The 24,465-nt window shown below is 36.8% G+C and overlaps 1 protein-coding gene across 6 annotated transcripts in view; it reads right to left on the bottom strand.

The window, feature by feature from the left end:
• raph1b (Ras association (RalGDS/AF-6) and pleckstrin homology domains 1b) overlaps nt 1-24,465 on the bottom strand; it is a 79,585-nt gene that overhangs the window by 32,739 nt on the left and 22,381 nt on the right. For all 6 annotated transcript variants that reach the window (NM_001365585.1, NM_001365587.1, NM_001365589.1 and 3 more), the window contains exon 2: nt 23,910-23,969. The gene's annotated coding sequence lies outside the window, so the exon portion shown is untranslated. The remainder of the gene's footprint in view (nt 1-23,909; nt 23,970-24,465) is intronic.

Here is a 24,465-nt window from a genome sequence, read left to right as displayed (position 1 = left end):
ACAAGAGGACTCAAAACTTTGACATTAAACGCATTCCTCTTATTTTGCCAAGCACTTCTATTGAATTCATGCCTTTTATACTTTGGAGGGGTGACTGCTAAAGAGAGAAAAAAAAAACTTTCGGAACTATAATGTATCTATAAAATGATACAAATGTGTATTTTTGACATTCTGAATTTCACAAACTATTTTCTTCATTACATTAGCTTATTTAAGAAAAAAAAAAATGAATCTGATTATTCTTTTATGCCCAAAATCATCATAATTTATGCAACTTCCATGAAGATATGTTGTAAACTTTTTATTGTAAATATGCAAAACTCAATTTTTGATTGGTCGTGCATCATTCATCCAGTGACAAATAAGTAAGGTATTTTTTACTTTAATACAGATGATGTAAATGTACTTTATACATCACTGATAGTAAAGTCTACAATGCATATGACCACTTTTGTGGATTCAAGTTTTCTATATCCTTACAAGTACAGCTGTTTTATTTGTGTGCCAAATATTGCTCTTGAGAAATGTTGTTTATTACCCATGATGTTGAAAAAGACATTTGATGTTTTATTTCTCACCGATTAATATTGCGCTATAAATATAATTTCTAAAGGCACCTCATAACTCAGTTTAGAAAGCATTCAGAATTTTACAGTGATTATGATTTTTTTGTGGGCAGCACGGTGGCACAGCGTGTAGCACAACTGCCTCACAGCAAGAAGGTCGCTGGTTCGAGCCCCAGCTGGGTCAGTTGGCATTTCTGTATTGAGTTTGCATGTTCTCTCAGTGCTCGCGTGGGCTTCCCCTGGGTGTGGTGGAAGGGCATCTGCTGCGTAAAACATATGCTGGATAAGTTGGGGGTTCATTCCGCTGTGGCGACCCTGGATTAATAATGGGACTAAGCTGAAAAGAATATGAATGAATGAATAAATGATGATGAATTTGTAGGCGAGTAAATGTGCATAAGCATAAATTAATACAAAAGAACAAACATATGAATGAAATAAACAGTGCTTTATGGTTTTCTGGAGTCTAACAGTATTTCTGCTAAAAATTAAATAATCAAAATGTAAAACAACACTGTATACAGTAGTCAACATTTGAAACAGATATAAGTTTGCATTAAAGTTTCCTAAAACTAAAATTTGAAAACCGTTCTAGTCTAAAGAATTTTGACAAACATTTTGATCCGCTTCAAATGTTGAATCTCAATTATGGAAATAATTAAAAACAATTCATCTTTGTTAAAACAAACAAAAATAAAATGTTAGGGCCCAAATGGTTCAAATCATACATAAATCGCAGATATTATGAAGATCTTTCACTCTTTTAGGGTTAAACTTTGTTCTGAACTGTGCTTTCTGGTTAATTATCATCCCGACTTGACACTGCAAATCCTGCGCTGTTACTATTCCAGTTTCGTACAATGCGGTATCAATGCTGCACTCTCAGAAATAAAGGTACAAAATCTGTCACTGGGGCCACTGGAGTGAACAAAAGTACCTTTAGGGTTCGCTTTTGTTTTGTACCTTTTGAGGTACTGTGAGGTACACATTTGTACTTTTTAGATGTTAATATGTACCTTTAAAGACTTGTTAGGAACAAAAATGTACCGCCCCAGTAACAGATTTGTACCTTTATTTCTGGTATGTTACGAACGATATATTGTGCTCAGAAACCCTAATTTATGACCCTGTGCACATACCATTATATAAAATAACACAAGTTTTTAAAAAATGATCTCATAATTCACTGCGAGTACAAATTAAACAGAAAGATCACAGAGTTCTGTTCGAATGAGTGAAAAAGAGAAGGAGGAATTGAGGGAAAGACAGGAAATGTCCAGGATGTACAGAATTCCTTATTTCCCAAGCGAGCTGTTCAGTGAAGGCTCCCACCACCCTACAGCAGCTGTTCTCTGACTGAAACACATGTCCTCCTATGACATCATGACTGGCTAAGAAAAAAAAAATGGTTGAACAGCCTACCACCCTTTTCCATGTGCACAGTCTGACAGTATCAAGCAAATGAGCGTGCGCACACACACGCGCACGCGCACACGTACACACACAAACACACACCTAAAAAACAGCAATAAGAAACACTACAGCTGTCGCTCTTAACTCCCTGACCTCTTGCACAAACACACACAAGCACAAGTGTGCTTAACTACACAAATAAACACATCCACACACACACACACACACACACACACACACACAAAACGACATGTGCGCTAATGTTATTACTTGGCCCTACCCAAACACAAGACATATGGCAAAAGACACACAACACAGGCTTCAGAGTGCCATTTAAATGCAATAAATCACTTTCCAGCAGATGCCAACCTTTAAATTAACTTAACATAAAATGAGAAATGTTTTTGAATTTGAGTGCGTTTGTGCACTTGTCCTTTGGCTCTGAACACACACTGATGTAAAAACAACAAAACAGACTTGGGTCAGGAGGACAGACAGAATCCAAATAACCTCTTTCCTGTGGATGCGTTTATAGATACACTCACTGAGAATCATAATCCAAATCCTCAGCTAGACGTAAAAAAAAACAATAAGTAAACAAAAGAAAACTACATATTGCATAAAGTAAATACCTCTTATTTTTCATGATCATTACCTAGTATGGAATTAATTATGATAACTGTTTTATGTCATTTCTTGTGAAAATGTTATGAATCTCATTAGGTTTTAGGGATTTTCTATTAAGAGTTTAAAATAAATTTACACACACATTCATTCATTTTTCTTTGACTTAGTCCTTTATTTATCAGGGATTGCCACAGCAGAATGAACCACCAACTATTCCAGCAGATGTTTTACGCAGCGGATACCCTTCCAGCCACAACCCAGAACTGGGAAACAATACTCTTACATTCATACACTAAGGTCAATTTAGATTGTGTTTTGACTGTGGGGAAAAGTGAAGCACCCAAAGGCAACTAGTGGTGTAACGAGTCACAAATCTCACGGTTCGGAACGCACATGAAAGAACACATATGAGCAAAAATGAAAAATATACAAATATATTGTGAATTTGAGGATTTCCAAGTCAAGATTCATTTTAAAATATATCTTTTATACTAAAAACAAAGGTGTCTGCATTGAGAGTTAAAATGTTCTGGATCCGATGTTGTTTAATATGTTTGACACATTTTAAGCATAAAATTGGACATCTGTGTACTTTCACAATAAATTGAGCATAATAAAAAAGGACAATCCCTTCAACTCCACTTTAAAAAAAAGCTAGATTTTTCCTTATTTTAACATTCTACTACTTTCTCCAAACAAACATGAACGCAGCAGATACAAAGTCAGGTTTTTAACTGACTTCATTTAAAGAACCAATAGTTTCACACACAGCCGTTTTAACAACACTTGTCCATTTACGAACACATCAGTCATTACATTACCAAAGTACTACCTGTGACCTTTGAACGCGTCACATTGAGACATTGAAAGAATATGTTACTGTGCTGCCATACAAATGCCTGATTGTAATCTGCAAGGGCAGCAATGAATGGATGTTTCACTAAAAGAGGTTAACATTTGGGTGGGTAGAATGCAGTGAGTATTTTTAGCTGTGCTTTCCACATATCTATTCTTCAAACTCAGTTCTCGTAATGTGTTACGCAAGGTTGGCATGCAATGAAAAAAAGTGCGCTTAAATCATAAAAAAAAACATTTATGGTTTATTGTAAAAAAAAGTATAACTGTAAAATGTTTTTGGAAAATAACGGCATTTCTACAGTTCTGTCTGAAAACAAAAGCACTCGTACAGCCTCTTCACCCTTCACCCTTGTGCAGGGCTCGAGATAAACCTTTTTGCTTGGTAGCACCGGTGCTCCTAACTTTAAAAATATAGGCGCATCAGCAAAAATCTAGTCGCACCCACCAATTATAAGTTTTATACAAACAAAGCCTATTTATTGCATATGAAATCAACAGTAATCAAACTAACAAGCAAAAAATATATATGCAAGCGTGAGGAAAATATGTCTCAACGAAACCCCATTATCACAAGAAAATAGATTTTTATAACATAACTGAGTGACCAAAAGATACACGGAGCGCACACTGGCCCTGCACGCACTGCCTGACATGAAAGAATCTTAACAATTTAACTATGCTGTTCTCACGGGTGTCTGATATTGCACTGATGCTTTTAAATTATATAGTACCTTATTATATGCATACGTCATGTTAATAGCAATACCGGACTTTTCATATCGATATTAGTTTACGCAGTGCAAGCCCGTTTGCGATGGTGTACGTGGTGTTAAATTTGACATATAGCTCCCATTTGCACGGCGGGCAGCATCTGGCGATTATATGAAGGATTAAACAGAAGCTCTCGTGCTAGATGTGGCCAACAGTTACCTGAAAATTCCATCCCACAGACTTTTCATAGCGGACTTGAAGCCAACGGAAGTCTTTTATCCACTCTTCGAAAAGTGTAGATGGTGGATTAACATTCAACACATGATCACTAGAAAGATGTGTCATTATTTTGTTACTTTAGATGGTTTCAAAAACAAAATCTGTTAGTGTTATCTTCATTCTCATCTTCAGCGCTTTACAATTTTTCGCAGTAGTAGCTCTCTCTGTCATCCAAAACCAGAAGGCATTGACTGAGTGATTGACAGCTGATATTTCAGTTCTAGAGCAGTGGGCCAATAAGAAGAGTGTGAAGGCGGGGCAAGCATTACGGACTTGGCTTTGCAGGGCTATCCAATTGGCGGCACCACATGCTGAACTAGGCCACCAAGGCAATTTGTTCTGGCCCTCCAAATAGTGTGACCAAAACATCAAAAATAAACTTAGTTCAGTCGAAAAACAGCTGCTATAGTTATGAAGTGACATGCGTCTGTTCTATACAACACGAGCTGCAGAGGCTGCGCAGAGCGCGAGTCACCATAAGTTCACGTTTGGATATGTTTGTAGAAAAGGCCTTTTGTACTATACATTGATATTGTCAATAGGGATGCAACAATTAGCTGATTACACTATTAACTGCGCTTTAATTCGTCACAGTTGTTTAATTGTAAAGGCTTCTAAGCGGCATTTCTGTTGCACAGAACAAAACCAAACTGCTGCAATTAAACAAAGTTAAGCCAAGTTGCCAACTGTGTGCTAGTTTAAAGTTCCAAGTATTTACACATAGGCTAATACACACACATAACGGATTAACTACAACAGCGGCCAATCCTATATCACGTCTTTTCCGCTAGCAAGTTTGTTATTTCTAAAGTAAGAATATATATATATATATATATATATATATATATATATATATATATATATATATATATATATATATATATATATATATATATATATATATATATATATATATATAATTAAAAAATACATAATTTATGATATATAATAAATTATTTTATAATACATAATTTTTGAAAAAAGCCTATTGCACTGATATCATGTACTTTCAAAATACAATATGTAAACATTTTAATGTAGAAAAAGCCAATGTGGGTGTCTTAAGGAAAAACACAGCATATGGGCTCTTATATGCAGTTGTTTTATCACTCATATAGCAAGTCATATCTCTCTGGCCCTTCGTTTGGGATGCTTTTCATGAACCGGCCCCCATGACAAACTAATTGAATAGCTCTGCTCTATATTTGACAAATATTGCTGTTGTTGGACAACATAATGCAAGGCCCTCACTGCACAAAAGCTGCACCTTCAGCAAACCTCCTAATTCCTGCAGTACAAGGACTATATGATTGTTTATGAGCGTCAAAAGTGGCTGATCTGTTCGGCGAAATATTTGACTGAGTGTCACTGCATCTCAAACAATTAAAGTGATAAAGAAATCTCCACTGTGCTGAGCATATGCGCTTACTAAGAAGCGCATCATTAATGACGTCAGCATGCCCAGGCCCGAATATAATGCGAGTGCGGGCTGTCGGGGGAGGCGGGAGGGAGGACAAGTCTGCTTTGGCCCAGTTAAAGGCAACTGTAAATAGTGTGAGTACGCCCTTAGAGGGAGAAAAAATCATTTTAACATGCTGATCTGCTGTTCAAGAAACTGCTGTTTAAAAATTGTTATCAATATTTAGTATTAGTTTATTATTTCTACAGGATTCTTTGATGATTAGAAAGATACAAACACACACAGACAAACATTTACTAGCTAATTAATTTGTTTTTATTTTGTGGCCAGGCTATATAATATTAAAAAGCCAACCAATATAAAAAGACTGTTTAGACCTGATGAAAAAGTATTAATTTTAGTTTCTGATTATTAACTACAAGGAGTAAAAAATCAATCAACTGGAGCTGAAGACACTTTAAAATCCATCAGTGTACAGCAGACAGCTGAACACAGCTCACACTCCAGACAGAAATAGCTTATTGTGTGTGCTGAGCAATTGTGAAGCTACAAAAATATGCTCAATTAAAACATTAGATGCTTGTCTGTTTTTCTGTGTGTGTGTGTGCGTGTGATGCCAGACAGTTTCTGGGGGATAATTGCACATGACAGCATTCCTGAAGCACAGTAGGCACAGATCAGCTCTAAGGAAATCTAGTTTAAAGGAGTAGTATACCCTAGAATTAAACTGCCCCAATTTATATGTATAAGGTACACGGTTTCACAAAACTGGCCAAGAACAAGACCATAAAAAAAAGTATTCAATAAAGAACATAACTAAGTCTTAGGTTTTTTGGAATCGGAATGACAGTAGAGTTTGTTAACGCCACTATTTTTTTGATGAACCATCCCTTCAAGAAGGACTCGCCTAATAACAGTCTTTTTCGCTTCAGTGCCAGCCAGTATTACTACATCTGTATCTTGTGTAACAAACAGCCGTGAGAGATAGAATTTGTCACACAACATTACATCTGAATTCTTGCTTATAAATAAATTACAGAAAGCAACATTTGAAGTCAGTTTAATAATTTCTTTACTTCTATATTTTTTTAAAAGGCTGTTGGAATTATTGATTCTGATTGGCTTGAATCTGTGCAATAAAACTTTTTAAATATATTTTTAAATTTGTTTTTAAGGGATCAACAAACTAACCAACAAGCTATGCTCAAATATATTTATAAAGTAGCAGCTACAATGTGCTATGAGCTATTACATATGCCCATGTCATGTACACGCGCAATCTTTCTCGTGCGCTCATTCTGTCTTTCTGTCTACTTGTGACTGATTTAAAACAGATCTAACATGTAGTAACTAACAAAAAATCATTCAAATATTGGACTACAAAGAGCAATACAAGTTTGAAAATGTCTATAACCTGAAAATGACCATGGAATAATTGGGATAAGCAATGGCCTGCTATGTGTTACAGGATTTGCTGCACAGCAAGCAACTGATTATCCATTAAAGTTGGTTTATACTTCTGTGTTGAGTAATCGCCGTGACCCACAGAATATGCCTAGTGCGTAGTCTTGCATTTATACTTCTGTGTGCTATTCATGTCGCTCTGCAATAACACTTCTGAAATGCTAGCTGGCAGTGAGGTGTTTATGTTTTATCTTCACTGGTGTTTAGATTTTTTTGAACGCTATCTTAACCCTTTAACTACCCCACCAAGTTTGGATTGCATTTCTTAACTCCTTATGTCGCTAGTTAACACACCCAATTAATTTTTTTTCAAACACATCCGATAATTTGTAAAATAATACAAATGGTTGATATGTCAGTTTATGGTAAAAGTACTTATACATATACTATGAACAATCTGAAAATATGAAGTCTAAGACCAATTCATTTAAAAAAATATTGAAAAACAGGTGACGCGGTGGCACAGTGGGTAGGACGTTCGCCTCACAGCAAGAAGGTTGGTGGTTCGAGCCTCGGCTGGCTCAGTTAGCGTTTCTGTCTGGAGTTTGTATGTTCTCCCCGTGTTCGTGTGGGTTTTCATAATGCCTAGTTCTTACTAGAGGATTTTAAGCCTGATTTGAGCCCGATTTGGAAGTTAACGAGCTCGCCGACAGATCAGGCTGTGATCGGGAAGAAATCTGTGGGTGCATGGCGCTCGCCGCTCTTTATGTGTGAACTACTGAGCAACGCATCAACGAGGCTCGCCGACACCTCGCAGACGGAAATCCAACATTCAGCATGCTAAATATTCCAGAGGAGTCGGCCAACTCAACCCCACGTGTTGTCAGATGTAGTGACGAGCTACAGCCAATGAGAGAGCAGATCAGCATGAGCTGAATGCCTGTGTGTTCAGGAGCTCAGCAGAAACATCTGTGATTGGTCAGAATGGGCATCGGTGCACTCGCTTCATTCTGCGTTAGTACAGACATGAGAGTAGGCTATATTAACAGTGGAACTAGAATTCTGTAACTATTAAAATTACCATACTGCTCATTCTGACCATTCTCATATGAAACGCCATATTGTCACAACATATTTACATTCAAAGCTATAACTGAGATATAAAGCTCTAAATAATCTAGCTCCTGTTTATCTAACCAACCTTCTGTCTCGCTACGAACCAACTCGTTCCTTAAGATCTCAAAATTCAGGGCTTCTAGTAGTACCTAGAATAGCAAAATCAAGTAAAGGAGGTCGAGCCTTCTCTTTCATGGCTCCTACACTCTGGAATAGCCTTCCTGGTAATGTCCGAGGCTCAGACACACTCTCCCAGTTCAAAACTAGATTAAAGACCTATCTGTTTAGTAAAGCATACACTCAATGCATCACCTAGCGGGTTCCACACAGGCTTCTGCATCTTGCTTATATACACTATGAACAGCAGCTACGCTAATTATTCTCTTTATTCTCTATTTTCACCTGGGGATACTCATCCCGAGGTCCTCAGATTAGGCGGAGTCACTGATTGGATCCAAGACCAGCGACGTGATGATCCCAAGGATTCCATATCCGGGACCAGGCCATATCCTGAGCTGCTGCTGCGCTGATGGTCGTGGGGAGTGGAGAACATGTGTCTGATTCCAGCGACGCTCCAGGGACAGACGAGTCTTCATTGAGGCCATCTTCCAGCATAAACCACGGCGAATGAAGTTCTGCACAAGACTTTTGGCCAGCGGAGAAATTAAAATGGTCGTGCCCAACTGAGTCTGGTTCTCTCAAGGTTTTTTTTCTTCACTCCCATCAGGTGAAGTTTTTTTTTTTCCCTCTCCGCTGTCGCCACTGCCTCGCATGGTTCAGGATTGGTAGAGCTGCGCATCGATGAATTTGCTCTTCAGTGTTTGAACTCTCAGTAATGATTAAATCACACTGAACTGAGCTAAACTGAACTGAACTGAACTTAAACACTAAAACCTGAACCACACTGTTCCAGTTACTATGACCATTTATGTGAAGCTGCTTTGACACAATCTACATTGTAAAAGCGCTATACAAATAAAGCTGAATTGAATTGAATTGATATTAAAATTAATCTTTGAATGTCTGGCATCATATTTAATGACACCATTACCCTAAAAATATAATATTTTTTTGGTAATACAGCCTATAAATATGTAGTTAAGATACTAAAACACTTAAAGGTCTTGGCTTTCATTTTCACTTTCAAACAGGTGCTATTACACAGCACAGAAAATGCTGTTTTGAAAGATATCTGAAGTAAATTGATGTTTATGCCATCAGAAAGTTTTGTTTATGTTAGCAGGAAGTTGCCAGGCAAGAAAATGCACACATATTTAAAGTCACAGCGAAAAGTATCAGACATGCATGCAGTCATTTTGACCAATATGGTAATTTAAGGCAGAAATGCTCAGTTCTTTACTGTTTTGTAATAAAAAAAATAACAATGTCAGATAGAAATACACTGATAGTTAGAAAAGGGCAGGGTGTTATAAATATGTTAGTTTTATTTCAAAGAGTTATAAAATAACAAAAATTAAAAACTCTCTGTGTATCTATCCACTGGAACCTTGCAGATGAGTGATTAATCCGCTCATAAATCAGCTGATTTGACGATGTTTTTAAATGCTTTCTCCAAAGCTTGAAACGCTGTCAGCGATGTCATCAGCACACAAGCAGCCAATAGTGTTCAGCTTTTTCTGACGACTCCCCCCTTAAATTTTCATTGGCTGTGGTTTGGTAGCTTGAATGAGCTGATGGGGAATGAGATGTTGTCAGATCATGTAGTGTGTGACCCCTCTCTTGTGGATCGTTCACGGAGTGTTGCGTAGTGTGAACACCACAGAGATTAAGGCCCCGTTTACACTAATGCGTTTTAGTTTGAAAACGCATAAGTTTTGCTACGGTTACGCCAACCGTCCACACTGCGCCGGAGTTCTCGAGCGCCGAAAACGGAGCGTTTCGAAAACGCTGGAGAGGCCGTTTTCATTCTGAAACGCTGCTGCTCCGTCTCAGTGTGGATGATGGAAAACGGAGACATCTGAAAATGGAGGCGGGGCTGCCGACATTCGCCTCTCTGATTGGGGCTTTTCCTGAATATTAAGTAGCCTAACACGCACAGTTTAGTCCTGCATTCTCTCCGTGTAAGTTCAGACTTAGCAAGTTTGATCAAGGCTGCAGTCTCTTCTTCTCAGTTTGATATGGAAAAGCAGACTATACCCAGGACACGGGTAAATCTTCAAAGGGAACAGTGTACTTTATAACTTCATTCACATCACCCTGGCTTCGTTGTTTCACTTTCTCAACAATAAAATGTAAACATGATTTAAGGAACTGCCTATTTTCATTTTAATATTAGCAACTTAGACAGCAGAAATGTTGAGGCGTCGTGCTGCATAAGATGAGCGTCATCTTCACTGTGTGGATATTTATAACAAAACGGAGCCGATAACAACTGTTTCCTTTCAATTTCAGTGAAAATACGAAACACACCCTCTCTTTTGCTGAGTATCAGTTTTAAGAATCGATAATGGCCATTTTAAAAGTATAACATACAATAAGTTTATACATTATAGGAAATAAAGGCAAGCGATCAGTCAATATACAGAATGTAGGCAACGTGGTTACATTAATCATTAACTTATCTTTGCGCTCAGCCAAAACACGTTACCTGAGAACAAGTAATAGATTCCAATGACCAAAGTCAGGGAATATGTCGTTAGATAAAGACAACAAGATAAATGAAATATCCCGTTTAATAAATATAGTGAGATTAGATCCAGCGGGAGATGCTTGATGAGAAGTCCGACTAGCAGAGCTCTCATCTGGGTAGATGAGCTGCAGCGCTTGCCAAAGTGTGTTTGTGTGGTCACGTGATGTGCGTTTTCAGCGTTTTGGTGTGGACGGAGAGCAGTTCAGAAACGCTGGGTAAAACGCGAGTGTGGACGCGGATCGTTTTCATTCTAAAACGGCGTTTTAAAACTAAAACGTACTAGTGTAAACGGGGCCTAAAAGACACAAAGTCAAGTCATGTAGTGTGAACAGCACAGCGATCTGCTGATGTTTAAAATCCTGTAGTGTGAACTAGGCTTTAGGTGCTCTGGTTTCCCTCACAAGTCCAGACACATGCAGTACAAGTAAATTGGGTAAGCTAAATTGTCTGTCATGTATGTGTGTGAATGAGTGTGTATGGCTGTTTCCCAGTGATGGGTTGCGGCTGGAAGGGCACCCGCTGCATAAAACATGTGCTGGATTAGTTGGCGGTTCATTCCGCTGTGGCGACCCCAAATTAACAAAGGGAATAAGCCGAAAAGAAAATTAATGAATTAATGAAAAAAAACATTTTTGAATACTAAATCTTTATTTTCATGAAGAATGCCATGAAATATTTCAGATTCTCATTTAGCATGCTTTGTTGTTGTTATTATTTTAATAAAACCAAAATCAAGTGTAGCAGTGCAACAGGATTACTTTAACAGTCATTATATAAAACAGTAAAAACATGGTCAACTGTTTGGTAGAGGTTCAGTCAAAGGCTAAATGTATAGGTAGCTAAAACTCGCTCATTCTGAGGTGGAAACAAAAGTTGCCATCTGGAGCTCCTACACAGGACTGCAAACAAGTTTGCGGGACTCTCACCCTGCCCTCACTCAGCAGCGATATCAAGCTGACCAATCAAAGACTTTATGCTACATGTCGTTGCGATGTGTAGTTACATTTTTTGAGAGGTACACATCAGCGTTGGCATCAGCCACGGTGAGGGGTCTGTGACAGCATGTAGGCTGCACTGGAGTATCTGTGTTACGCAATTCCATGCATCTTGCCATGAAAAAAAAGTTCTCACCAAAATAACCAAAGTTTCACTGTACTGTAAAAAGACTCAAAAATGTCAGTGTTTTCAAACAATTATAGTTGATTTACCAAAGTCACACAAGTGCCAACTTCACATATGTCACATCCATAACAGAGAGGTGTCACATCTATAACAAAGGTTTTTCTTCATAAATGCAAATATGTCAAATAAAATAAAATAAATAATTTTTGTTCTACAGTGAGCCAACTCTTATTCTTTTGATTAGCACTATTTGATTTGGGTTGTGCAGTTTAATTTGCAGAATTTCTACAATGTACGTTGCGCACCGTAAATGAGCTAACTTTTTACGTCACACCCATAACACATTTTTATTGTCCTCATTTAAAATCCAAAAAACTTCTGTTATATCGTTCCTACGGTATTTGTACTTTTTAATATGTTTTTTAACGACTATTTTATTTTGTTTTTTTAGGGCAACAGTATCTCCAGTAAAAACGGACCCTCCACATCAAATGTTACTGTTTTAAAATATTTTAAATGTTTTTAAAAAATAAACTATGTTCAATTGGGAAAAAAGTTGTTGTTTTTTACCAAGACATTTCAAAAGAACATATTTTAGAACAGTAATCACAATACCGTGAAACCAAGATTTTTTTTATCCAAGGTTTTCATACAGTAACAATCTTATATCATCCCATGCCTAGATGGATGTTTTTCTGATCCAATAACTCCGTGTTTAGTTGTTTTTGAAACTATAAACAGATGTTTCAATATAATGTTAACATACTTTCTCTATTAATTTATGTTTTGAATTTTTATTGTCACATCCATACATTTTCACTTAGAGCAGAATTTCCTTGCTTCCTTCACTTCCCACAATTTCTCTGTATAAAGACCTTTTCGAACCGTTGAAAGCAGAGGGACAACCGGAGAGGGCACTTCTAAATATATCTGCAGTGCAAACACAGAGTTCACTTTGTATTGAAATTAAACTGAACACTGACTCACTTGAACAACTGATCAAAACAGCCCTGAGCCAAATGTCGGCTACCATGAACTGCCAACTCAGAGTCTACACTGTTATTCTGAGGATGCTTCTTCATACAGCAACAACTATACTGATTCTGGAGGAAGGTGTGAACATATTTCATAATGCATTCACACATTAATAAAACATCTCTGAAACATCTCTGATCTACATTTGGCAGCTGTCAATCCTTGTTCTGCTTGCATTTCTCAGTTAACTTCACATAGTCACATCCTAAATAAATTATTCCTTTTTTTAAGCAACAGACCTATTTATTTATTTTATTTCGAGGGAAAGAGAAGGATAAAGGCACATGAAGATGAAAAGCCAGTATAAGTGGGAGACGTGGTGTTTTAAGACATTTCATTAGGGTGTGGGCTGATTCACACTAAGAACTTGACGTCATTTCCTTTGGCTATCCAAAAGACACACAAAGCACACACCCGTACACATGTAGCCAGCGGCCCAATGAAAGGGCTTCTTTCATAGAAAAGCCACACAAGTGCGAAGTTCGCCAGGGAAAAGGTGTGTCACTTTTCCGTAGTCTGACCTTCACTCGGTCTGATACACTGAGCCAAAATATCCAAGAAACAAGGATAATCTGAAACAAACTTTATCAACAGAAAAAACATAAGCCTGTGCCAATATTGCAGGAACACCAGTTCAAGGAAGAAGGCAGTCTCCTACTTGTGGTTGAAAACACTGCGCACATTAAACACTTCTTTATGGTGAAATGATAAAGATTATTTACCAGATTTCACAAACAATCCTAACTAAAAGATCCAATGTCTCTTACATACACATGTAGTGCTTATTAAATGTTAAAAGGAAGTTCAAGTCTAATATTTACAAGATTTTCAGCAAAGAGGTTTGGGAAATATGCTAATTTAGGGATGAAACAAGAGTATTTGCTTCATCAAGTGCAAATTAACCAAATACTGACCTAAGAGGATGTAACAGAATAACATTTTTTTGCTTTTACCAAAGCTTCAGTAGGCTTGGAAAGTTGCACACAAGTCTTGAAGGACTGAAGGACTACTTAGACGGTTGGGTCAATCAATGAATGTATGTAAATCTTTTTTTATTACATGAGCAAGCAATGGATTATAAACTACAACCAGCAGTACTCAAATATATGATCTCAATATGTCAGCTCCCATGAGGCAACTTGCTCATTTGAAACACTTTTCATCATCCTTCATCAGAGCTCTCGATATTCTTAAAACAGAGAGTCTGCCTAGTGATTGCTTTGTGATGATGAGTTCAGGACCTTTAAAAGGGTAGTCCAGCATGTGTTTTTAAGGCTTGGTTGTGTTTATAAAATGCAAAGCAATGTGTGCTCATGCTTTATTTGTAAATTAATCACGTTACTTTTTCATATATCTTATTTTGATTTTATACTGCTACTCAGCTAACTTAAAAAACAACTGTCATATTTCTTAGTTCCTCTGAAAGGCCCACCCTCAAGACGCTCTGATTGGTCAGCTAACATAATGTGCTGTGATTCTCGTATGAGCTCCACGTCACCAGGAAAAGCGTCACGGCCCTAACGCTCACACTTTTGCACTGTGTAATGTTGTCAGTCAGTTTACAGTAGCTGTTAGCCGCAGCAGTTTAAGCCTGAATCAGATAGAAAATGAAGAGAACACAGCTGGACCTCACGCCTTCTCTCTAAAATAAAACAAGTGTCTTTCGTATATATTAGGAAAATAAGCAATAAGTAATATATATTTTTAACATATCTTGTGCAAGTTTATCATTTAAGATGTATAACGCAGGAAAAGCGACTGCATAGAGAGACACTGCACAAGCTGCTAAAGATTTAGGGTATTTACAGGGGTTTGATGGATAAATATGAATTTGTAGCTAAATTGTTAACGGTCCCAAATAGCATTTCCAGTTGTTTACATCCTTTGTTACGTCCTTGCTACAACATACCATTAACGCTAGAAACTGTCCCTGTAATCATTTGTAACAAATAAAAATACTAAAAGGTTGTGCCTCACAATCCACAGCTTCTGCTTTAATGGTTGGAGCTGCTCCTTCTTTGAGGAGTTTTTAGCCAAATTCTGTACAGAACTGAGAGACTTTGGAAACCGTCCTGTCAAATGCTAGAGCTATATCTTTTTTAATTCTCTGGAACATAATTACCATTAAATTGTAAGCACTTCTCTCTTTGTGTCATGTCCTTTGGAAGCCCAAATACAGAAACAGAACAAGCACAGTAGAAAAGCAGCATTTGGATGGCATTTTAGCTTTTTCTGCTATAACATTACATTGCCTCTGGCCACACCCCTTTGCTGCGTGAGGGTGTATGCCTGTGGTGAATGCACAAAACCTTAATTGTTGTGATCTTATTAGCCGGGATGTATTTTTTTGTAGAACCCAAACTTCGTTTGCTGTAGGCTTTTCTAAGCTAACTGTAAAAGCCAACGTCTTCCTTTGCATTGAACTTTGAGTTTATTGCAATCAGAGATGTTGTTTATGTTCACACATCTACATTACACATCAACTAAAGTTTAAAATATGATATCATAGTGGACCTCACCTTTAACAATTTAGATTGGCCTTTAATTTATTTATTTTTTTTTTTTTGTGAATATAAAAGTAGATTAAAGCGGTTGCATGAACTGTTTCCTCCAGATGTTTTACTCAGCTGTGCCTTTTTCCAAATGTATCACCACATCCTGCTTAAAACAAAACTAAATGCACATGGTTATGGATATGCCGTCTGACGGGTGTCCCTCCTCTCTTTGCTTTATGCATTTGTGTAAGAGTTTGAGCTTCAAGGCAAGATGAGCAAGCAATCCACTTCACTGGGGTCCCAGGTGGTCTTGAAATGTGAAGCCTGAGGCACAGACAAAGTACCACTGCACTGTGAAACAGCACTGCAGATAATGCAGTTGCCATGCATAAAAAAGAACCTGCAAAACTGCAGACCCTGAAACTGTCACACAAGAAGATGTTAACATTTTAAGAATAAAAATGGATGAATGCAGATTTAAGCTTTTGAGTGTCAATGATGCCATGTTGCTAGAACCAATTATTTTAAAAGACAGTGGTCTCTCATTAATTAGGGGAGTTACATTCTAAAAATAGCCTGCAATAAGTGTAATTTGCAAAGAAGTCAGCTTTATTTTTTATACAATTATTATAGATGTTGTAAAAGGCTGTAAAATCCCTCACTACACTATTTCCTCAGACAGGCATTAACACTTCCACACTTTTCTGCCTTGTTTAAACACTCAGGTAACTTCTACCTTCCTTTAGCATGTCCAAAAGTCCAACTTTTGATTAGCATCTTTCTCAGCCTTTTGAGTGCTACCGTGGGTTTCTAGGGGAGAAAACTTGCAAACATACAGTACAGCACTTCAGAGTCTTACTGCTAGAGTTAAACATGTAAGTCAAGTTGGCCAGCTGAATGCATTTTGTACTCTACAGGAGACAAGGCACGGAATGGATTGATTGACAATGGTCTACAGCCAATCAGGATGCAGAACACAATGCGCTGTAAAAAAATCAGGTCAAATTGCACTAACAAAGCTGCGAAACTGCGAGGCCATGAAAGATGAACCGCGTTATGGTGACTGGTGAGGGACCACTGTACTGTCAAATTGAGTAGTTTTTATTAAGCCATGTTATTATTTACTTTTTCATTTGTTAGTATGTTTTAAGTGCTTAAGTTGATAATTAGATTTTTTATAGAACTGTTTTGTTCCCCACTCTAAAATTGCCATAAAATCCATAAAGTAAAAAACAGCTTCTTCCCGCAGGCCTTCAACATCAACTTAGGGAACTGAAACCCCTTTCAACTCCTCAGCACTGCACTTGAACAATTATAGAGAGGATCTCTGACCTCCTGTATTCCATGGTATAATTACTGCCTGTATCTGCATCCCAACATGCACATTATGCCCACTAGTCTGTGCGACTGTCACTCACGAGTGTCATTAAGGTTGGGCTTTTGGGACTTTGAATTGCAGTGAAGTATATTTGTTTAATTGATTGCATATTTGTTGACATTTAGGTCAGTGTGGTGCTGCATAGAGTTCATAAGCCCCAATAATATGGCATAACTGAACTTTGCAAAGATTGAACTGCGTACAGATTTGATAAGTCCCAATAATAGGCATAACTGAACTCTGCAAAGATTGAACAATTACCATTTATCTCCAATAACTAACTTAGTCCAATAAAGGCAGACAAAGACAAAAACGTCCGACAAGTCATCAATACCCTTACATACATTTAAAGCCTAAACAGAGTATATACAGGAATCAGAGAGTAAAAAGCAAACAAAGCAGCATGATGTCAAATCTAGGAGGATTTCATTGACTTCATAAAACTACACAGAATGCTGCTATTCACAGATTTATTTCAGGCAAACTTTATCATACTACAATACAATGCATAAACAAAAATTTTATAAAATTTAATTGTAAAAAAAAAAAAAAAAAAAAGAAAATCTTGAATAAAATATACACCGATGAAATGCAAAAATCTGAAACGCACTCCAAAAAATTACCATTTGTATTGGCAACTACGTTTATACTATATTTTTTTCTGAAGCATATTGGGGACTTGGACTAATATTGACAAAACCCTCCCCTGTCTTGTCCTCCATAAGCCTAGAACCACCTTAGCCAACAATGTAATACAGTGCTTCCCACACACAGACTTAACTTGGGCGGGCTGCCCAGGTATATAAATAACAGCACAGGTATATTTCGTGAAACTTTTTTTTTTACTATTATTATCATCCTTTTACAATTTCAAGTAGTGGAAAATCTCTCCATTACCCGTTTCATACTACTCGTTCTGTGTGCACACTGTCAATGCACCGAGAGTCTCACGTGCTATGCAGAACCCACAGAGACCCGCACCTTCTTGTGTCCGGCAAGGGTTTCTATATCTACTAAAATGTCCGGGAATTGATTTTTATTTTGTTTCCTAGACCATTGTTAATTTAATGCACACAGCCGCAAGAGCGAGAACTACGTTAAATATATATATATATTATCTAAACGACACAGAAAAAAACTTTACTAAATACTATGAGAGGAGTAATAACATCCAAATTGGCTGCAGAATAGTTAGATACAGTTAGTACACCTTTAAGGCTTTATACTTCTGCGTCAAGCGTACGCATATGCTACGGCGCAGCCTACGCTTTGACGCATAGCCCTACGTTGTGGCCGTCGGCGTCGCTGATGCACACCTCCCAAATGTAACTTCTTGTCGAAACGACACATAGCGCAAGCTCTGTGATTAGTCGGCTTGGTAGTGCTGAGGAGTCTGGGCAAGACCGAGAGCCGCGCAAGCCCGATGATGCGATTGTTTACAAGTGTGGAGTTCTGTGAAGGAGCTCCGGATAGAACATATTTTTTTGTGTTTACTCCATGGTTAAAGACGTTGCACGTCCACCAATTCCTGCCTCAAAATGAGCGAGTTTGAACCATTTGTACATTAAGGAAGCGTTCAGAAAAAACAAAACACCAGTGAAGAAACTTGACACAGAGGAACATTAACATCTCACTGCCAACTAACGTTTGGAAGTTTTTATTGCAGAACAACAGAAACAGCGCGCAGAAGTATAAATGTACAGCTACGCGCATTGCATGCGCCGTGGGTCACCCTGATCACTTGGCGAAGAAGTATAAACCAGGCTTTAGAACTGGTTAATCAACTCATTCGTCTGATTTAAATCTATATGTTTTATTCTTGTAAATACTATAATTATTATAAGATATTTTGTTTTATTTATTTTTTCTGTTATTTATTTCTCATTTACTGTATATTTTACTAATTTGATTATATCAATGTTACATATTTTATACATTTAAAATGCTTTGGCAATACTGTACAAAATGTAATGCCAATAAAGCAACCTGAACATGAATGAGAGACAGAGAGAAGCAGATTTGACCTTTCAGTGGGTGCACATGGGTCCTGAATAGCATACAAAGAGTGTGTGTGTGTATATATATATATATATATATATATAAAGGGGTGTTCAATCCAGCTATCATCGCAAGTATATTTCAAACCTGTGGGAAGCACTGCAATATATTTATCTTTCATATCCATTATATGATACAAAACATATCACTTCGCATTATTTACACTATAAATCTGAGGCATTAAAAACTCAAAATTTGGTGATTCTTAATTAGAATATTGCAGAAATGATTCAAAATTACATATGCATATAAATTTTTTTTTTTTTTAAAAGAACTTTCTTCTTATATGACTCGTCCATCCGCGTAAAGGCTCTTCAAATACCAATTTCCTTACATGAAATATTCTCTAAAACTGATTCCGTGGACAAATTTACTCTTTCTTGCACTTCATGTGTAGCATTGGCCAACTGTTAACTCTGAGAGCCTGCTGCAAGTCAGTGGTGTACACACAGACATGACAGAAGACTACATGTCTCTGGCAGCTGGGAATGGCACGTTCATCCGAAAATGGCATGTCCCCAAAAACAAACGGGTTGCTGAGAGTTGGGCGGCATACTGTCGCACCCAATGTCAGCTCATGACCTCTGACTCGGCAGCTGTATTGGTTAGTGTTGAAAAGGAGGCGCCCTTGGACTGCAAGTAGAAGTGAAGCAGTTGGAAGCTACTTGTTAAACTTGTGAGCAATGGTAATCCAAAACATGTCAACCCAGTTTATTTTGACACTCAAGGTGAGTTAGAATCTAGAGCCAGGTCACCTGAGAGCCTCGTGTCACAGAGTCTGACTCAGACAGGACATTCTGTAGCTTATTTTTAAACGTGTCTAAAAATCTATTTACAAGAGTTGTAGACTGTGGTGAGGGAATTTGTAACTGTTATAACTGAATTGTTGTAAAATGACGAATTGGGCTCCAACATTTAATTGAAAACAAAATCAATAATTGTTGACAATGAAATACATTGTCACTAGCTATGTTTCCATCTAAAAATGCAAATTAACTTTATGCGCAAAACTGCATTATCTTATAAAAGATGTGCGAATAAAGCAGCGTTTCCATTCAAAGAGTCAAAACGAACAAAATCGTCATTTCCTGATTAACTGGAGCCAAATATCAACAATAAAATTGAATTTGCTGTGGTAGGAGAAGTTGTGTCAATCTTTTTTTTATTTAATAGAGGACTTGTGCATCATAAGGCAATCCTGACTAACAGTGAATGCACAGTGGCCATTACAGGTGTGAGACGCAAAGCACAGACAGTTTTGATTCTGGCGGTAATTAATAATATAATAAGATTAATACTGAAATGGTTAAGGCATTTTAGAATGTAAAACATCTTAAATGTTGTTGGTCAATGTGCTCAGTCTGCTGATTTATCCATTTGCACAGACTTTTATCATCACATGATCTCTTATAACAAAGTCACGTGATTTTTTTTTTTTAATAAAAGTGTTTTCATTGTATTTTATTGCACATCTTTTCTTATGGAATAAAAAGTTCATCCTACTCGGTTATGTGCATGTTTTATGTGCATTTTCAAAATTTATGCGCATCTTGCCATTTCCATTAAATGTTTTTTTTATGCTCATATCCAAAATGCACATAAAAATAGGTGGATGGAAACATAGCTAATGAATGCCGTTATCAGAGTGACGTACAAGATACATATAGTAGCCACTCACAAAATCTATTCATCTACGATATTGATATTATCTGGATATATCTTGATATTATCGATTCATCTATGTTGAGCTGATCTGACACAATCTACATTCTACAAGCGATATAGAAATAAAGATGAATTGAATTGAATTATATATTAATTTCATTATTGTCTTATTCGGTCTCTCTTACGCATGTTTGGACTAGGCATGGGACGGAAATAGTTTTCAAGATATACCGCAGTTTGCAAAAGTCAAGGTTTTAAAACCACCAAAATTTTCTGCTATACCTTTCCTAGGGTATGTGTAAGATTTTTTATTTGTGTTTTTTTTTTTAGAACAACAGTATCTTCAGCTAAATAAAAAATATCCAAGGATTCTATTTTAAAATGTGATAAATTTGTGCTTTTAAAAAAGAAGTCAACGATTCATTTGAAGTATTTAGCCTGACATGTTTACAGCTCCAAAATATTTTAAATGTTAATTAAAATAAAATATATTGTGTTCAAAGAGGGGAAAAAATGTCTTTTTACCCAGACATTTAAAAAGAATATATTTTAGAGCAGTAATCACAATACAGTGAAAACGTGATATTTTATCCAAGGTTATAGTCAGAATCTTATACCAGCCTATGCCTAGTTCGGACATTTCGGCCTTTTAAAAGTTTTGTTCAAAAACCATGCCATTAAATAAATGTCGCTACTTTAGAATAGCTTAAATTAAACGGTTTAAATAGAGACACCACATATTTAAAATCAGCAAACAGCAGAAGTAGAATACTACAATGAGTCAATTTTGTGGTTTTGCTAATAATGCTACGTTTGTGCAATGACTGAAGTTTAGTTCTTCTACCTCTGTTTCAAAAAGAAAAATTTGTTGTTTATTTATGACTTTGATATTTCAACAAATTCTGAAAAGGATGAAAAACTATTGTAGAACAATAACAACAAATCTTGTTTAAATAATATTCTTATAATTTTGGTGTCTATGTTGCATTTAGACATCTTAGGTTTTACAAATGTAATGCCAGCAGGGGCATTTAACCTCAGTCTGTGTGGAGCCTAATGCCCCAGTTTATTGATGGAGACTTTATACTGCTCAGTGAGCACCGTCTTTCAGATGAGACATTAAACCGAGATGGAAGTTAAAAATCCCAGGATGTCTTTCGAAAAAGAGTAAGAGTTTAACCACAGCACCCTGGATAAATTTGTTCCATGGCCTGTCCATCATGGCCTCCCAGCCATCCCCATATCATAATTGGCTTCCTCATTCTGTTTCCTCTCTACCTATCAGCAAGTGTGTGGTTTGGTACAATATGGCTGCCCTTGTGTCTTCCAGATGGATGCTGCGCACACTGGTGATGGATGACGAGATTCCCCCCAATGTGTAAATAGCTTTGAGTGAAAAGCACTATATAAATGTAAGGAAATATTATTAGTATTAAATGTCACACATTGCATATAACTTATCACAAATTATGTGCATAACACCTTGAGTGTATGAATCATAATTACAATCTTTTATTGTTTATATTGGGCAGATTTCTTCTTCTTCTTCTTCTTCTTTTTCTTCTTCTTCTTCTTCTTCTTATTATTTATTAACATCATTAGTTTTAAGGGAAGTTGTGCTACACTAACCTACAGCCTAGATATACAAATAACACAAATGCTACAGTTCTTTTTATGTTTCTGATTTCTTAAGATAAAAATTTGGTTGTACATTTACATTTAGTAATTTACCAGATGCTTTTATCCAAAGCGACTTACAAATGAGGACAAGGAAGCAATTTACACAACTATAAGAGCAATGATGAATAAGTGCTGTAGGCAAGTTTCAGATATGTAAAGTGTAAGAAGCAAAACATTAGTAATTTTTTATATTGTTATTATTATTATTTTTTAGTACAGTTAGCGGTGGAGCCAGAGTGGCAATTGCAGATTAGGAAGGAAAGTGGAGACTAAATAGTTGAGTTTTTAGTTGTTTCTTGAAGACAGCGAGTGACTTAGGGAGTTCATTCCAGAAGAGTGAGCAGATAAGAAGGAGCAAAGCCAGAAGTCGCTTTGCAAGCAAACATCAGAGCTTTGAATTTGATGTGAGCGGCAACTGGCAGCCAGTGCAAACGGATGAGCAGCGGAGTGACATGTGCTTTTTTAGGTTCATTAAAGACCACTCGTGCTGCTATTAATGAGTAGCAGAAAATTTTAATAGATGTATAACTGTTATATAGCTGTTATATAACAAATACTACAAATATTTATAAAAAAAAAAACAAATAATAAGTTTTATTCACAACTAAACATTAAGATAATTCAAAAATATGGTAAAACCTTAAAGATTACATTAAAGATGTTAGGAAAAGTTTTTTTTTGCTTAGTTATAAAGACAGGTCCACATGTTATGCGACCTAAAAAAGTACTTTCTATTTAAATCCCCTCTCTTGACTGAATTAAGTGGAACAAGGTATTCAGTCTTTATGAAGAGTAACAACACATTTCAGCAGCAGCACAGCAAATACAACCATGAATCTTTACAGTAAATGCCAACCTACACAAACACTGCAATCTGATTTCAGAAAATATTCCAGTTCATTCAGCATGTTAAACATGGAGCTCTCTGGAGCTTCCAAGGCTTCAAATGGTTGCACTCATTACTGGCATTACTTCCAAAATCCCAGCTGGCATGTCCGATTGCTAAAGCCTCAATCAAAAGTCTCCCAAACTTCTATAATTCTTTCCAAACTCACTTCCTTTCCTTTCTTCTTCTCATTTCTGCACTTCCAAAGGTTCCACTCAAAACATATGTATTATTGTGCACAATGGACATCTTTGTTGAGATATTTTCTTGTTAGCTTGAGGACAAAAAACAGCAGACATAAAAATCAGGCAGCCAACTTCCTGCAGACATTATCTGTCATGCATATATTGAATGTGGCATTTCAGTAACCGCAAAAATATATTCCTTCTTGTCAAGCTTGCAGTATTTGATTATTTCACTTAATATTTGTTTGTACTTATACAGAAAACTTCATAATAAAAGCTGTAACCTTTCTAGACCTAGATTTCTGTCACAAGAAGATAATACACCAGCAGATCAAATACTACATGCAGAATAGCGGCTTACCTTTGGTATAGTGTTGCTCTCTTTCAGACAGCTCAAATTCCCACAGAGGTTAACTTGTACCTGTAAAATTAAGAAGGGAGTTTAAGCTTGTGTAAGAGAGAGGAAAATGTAAACACTGAAGTAGCAACCAATGTCAATATTATGACTTTTTCAGAGTAAGCTCTTGTCCAGCTGGTATTGTTAATGTAAATAAAATTAATAGAATGTAAAACTGATTCATTTGGCCCATTATACAGTTGATGTGTACTACAGTATACAAACCAAACTTTGAATACCTTGATAAATCAGAACTTCAATCAGTATGTCTTGCCAAAAGATATGTAATCTAAGGGTGCTTTCACACCTGCCTCATTTAGTTCGATTGAATCGCACTAGAGTTCGTTTTCCCTTTTGGTTACGGTTCGTTTGGGCTAGGGTTGTAACAATATACCGGTATGACGGTTTACCACGATTTGAACGTGCACGATTATCATACCATGAACAATTGCATATCAACGGTTTTAACCCTTAAAGACCGAGACAGCTCGAGGCTAAAAATAAGTATTGCTCTTAAATG

Source organism: Danio rerio, chromosome 1, assembly GCF_049306965.1.
Source record: "Danio rerio strain Tuebingen ecotype United States chromosome 1, GRCz12tu, whole genome shotgun sequence".
NCBI lineage: Eukaryota > Metazoa > Chordata > Actinopteri > Cypriniformes > Danionidae > Danio > Danio rerio.
The sequence above is the reverse complement of the archived record's forward strand: the minus strand, read 5'-3'. Positions and strand labels throughout refer to the sequence as shown.